Below are 2,500 nucleotides of genomic sequence, written 5' to 3'. Positions count from 1 at the left end.
CCGTCTAATTTTGAAGTTTCTGAAGTTTTTCCATCTACTCTAGGAAATTTTTGGAAATTTCCTCACTAAAAGGCCCCTCTCCAATCCCCCCCCCCCACGTCTTCCAAACCAAGTCCAAAAGCACGAAAAAAAAAAAAAAAAAAATCTCAGTTTGTCGCGAAAATTCCCGGAAAAGTTCTGACCTTACTCCGTTCGTCTCTGTGTAGTTCTTTTATGTTAACTTTGGCCCAGAATTTTGTCCTGTTTGCAGCTTATTACAATGCTATGGCTCTACGTCCTTTCCATAGCACCTGTTCGTGACTAGCATCATATTCTAGCGTTAATCTCTAGTTACCGCCTAGTATTTAAGATGGGGAGATGGCAGTCTTAGGCCAAAGTTAGAGGAAAATGAGTAGTATATCTGATAAATTTCTGTTGTCATAGATCCCTGGTTTTCCCTGGTGTTCCCCTAAATTTCCCTGCCTTCCCTAATAATATTCCCCTATAGAGTGTTCTTCCCCCAACTAATTCCCCAGTTCCTTCCCCTTTCCTAATATTCCCCCTTAAATTTTCCCCATCTTTCTCTAAAAATGTCCCTAGTTCCCTTCCCTTTCCTAATAATCACCCTTAAATTTTCCCCATCTTTCCCTAAAAATTTCCCCAGTTTCCCCCCAAATTTTCACGGTTTTCCCAAAATTTCACTTCCTTTCCCGTCGTCGTATATCGGGAAGGTGAGCTGTAATGTACATAGGGATGGATTTCGAGCGGAAGGGATCCTGTAGCGGAAGAAATGTGAAGTGGGTGCTATTCTGAGAGAGAGAGAGAGAGAGAGAGAAAATGTGAGTGCAATTGACGGATACAGGGGGACCGAAAGTGAAAGAAAAACCTCTCTCTCTCTCCCTCTCTTTCTGTCTCTCTCTCTCTCTCTCTCTCTCTCTCGAATTAAAGCAAGCCAGTGTTTGAAGCGCTCCCCGTTAATGAGTTTCAGGGCAGAAACTGAAATAATCCCAAGTTTTTTGATGAAGGAGTGGTTGCGATCGAGCCCTCTCTCTCTCTCTCTCTCTCTCTCTCTCTCTCTCTCTTTTTCCCTTTTTTTTTCCTTCTCTCATTTCTCTCTTTTTTCCTTCTCTCTCATCTTCTCACTTTTTCCCCTCTCCTTCTTTTACTCCTTTTTCCCTCTCTCACTTTTTCTCTCTTTTCTCTTTCTCTCTTTTTGACAGCTCTGTGGCTGATATGAGAGAGAGGTTTTCCAACTTTTTTTTCTCTTTTTGCCTTCTTTTCGGGTTAGTATTTTTCTTCGTACCGAGCTCTCTCTCTCTCTCTCTCTCTCTCTCTCTCTCTCTCTCTCTCTCTCTCTCTCTCTCTCTCTCTCTCATTTCTTATATCCTTTGATTTATGTCTCGAAAGAAACATAAAGAGCTTCAGCATTGGAAATTTGGTGATGATGATAATGATGGTGACAATTATAATCATGATGGTGATGATGATGATGGTGATGGTGATGATGATGATGATGATGATGGCATTTGCGAAACCCATTCTAGGTAGTTGCCATCTGCCATTTCTTTTTCCTTTTTTCCTTTTTTTTTTTTTTCTTGTTTTGGCTCTGAGCGTGATATGGGAATGCTGTTTTTCAAGGTGTTTTTTTTTCACTCGTTTTTTTTTTTTTCCTTCCTTATCTGGTCGGACATGTTTCTTTCGCGTTCGGTGTATTTTTCATTTTCCTTTGCTGCGCTGTACTTGAGAGAGAGAGAGAGAGAGAGAGAGAGAGAGAGAGAGAGAGAGAGAGATGATAGCTTTCGTGATGGTCATGAAGATAATGCTGCTGCTTGTTAAGATGATGATGATGATGATAATGATGATGAGGAGGAGGAGATGGAGGACGAGGAGGAATAAGAGGAAGATGGTGATGACGATGACGACGCCAATTACTGAAAATGGTCTCGTCGGTAATTGTGAAAATAGTGACGATAATTATGATGATAATGATGGTTATGGTGGTGGTGATTACTATGATAATTATAATAATAGTAATAGTACCGGTAATAATGATAATAATAATAATAATAATAATTATTATTATTATTATAAACACCAATTTCATTATCCAGTTTAATCACAGAAAAAAAAAACAGCACCAAACTTTTTCCTTAATATATAAAACTTTCTTTCTCTCTCTTTCTCTCTCTCTCACACACACACACACACACACACACACACACACACACACACACACACAAAGTTAACAAGGAGGAGCAGATTGGCAAAGCGAGTGTTAGCGATGAGTAAGAGATGAAGGAATGTACGATGAATAGCGAATGGACGGGAAGGGGTTGGTGAACAGATACCTGAGGGAGTGAATGGTGAATGAGGAACGTGTGGGGAAGTAGAGAATGAATTGAGTGAAGACATGTATGAAGGTGAATGATGAATAGAGTTGGGGGAGTGAATAATGAAGGAGAGATTTAGGACAGGTGAGGAATGAATAGCAAAATATACAGTACAGTTAGGAATAAAACCT

Source organism: Coenobita brevimanus, chromosome 92, assembly GCF_032717465.1.
Source record: "Coenobita brevimanus isolate Jiangsu-jjx chromosome 92, ASM3271746v2, whole genome shotgun sequence".
Taxonomy (NCBI): Eukaryota; Metazoa; Arthropoda; class Malacostraca; order Decapoda; family Coenobitidae; genus Coenobita; species Coenobita brevimanus.
The sequence above is the reverse complement of the archived record's forward strand: the minus strand, read 5'-3'. Positions refer to the sequence as shown.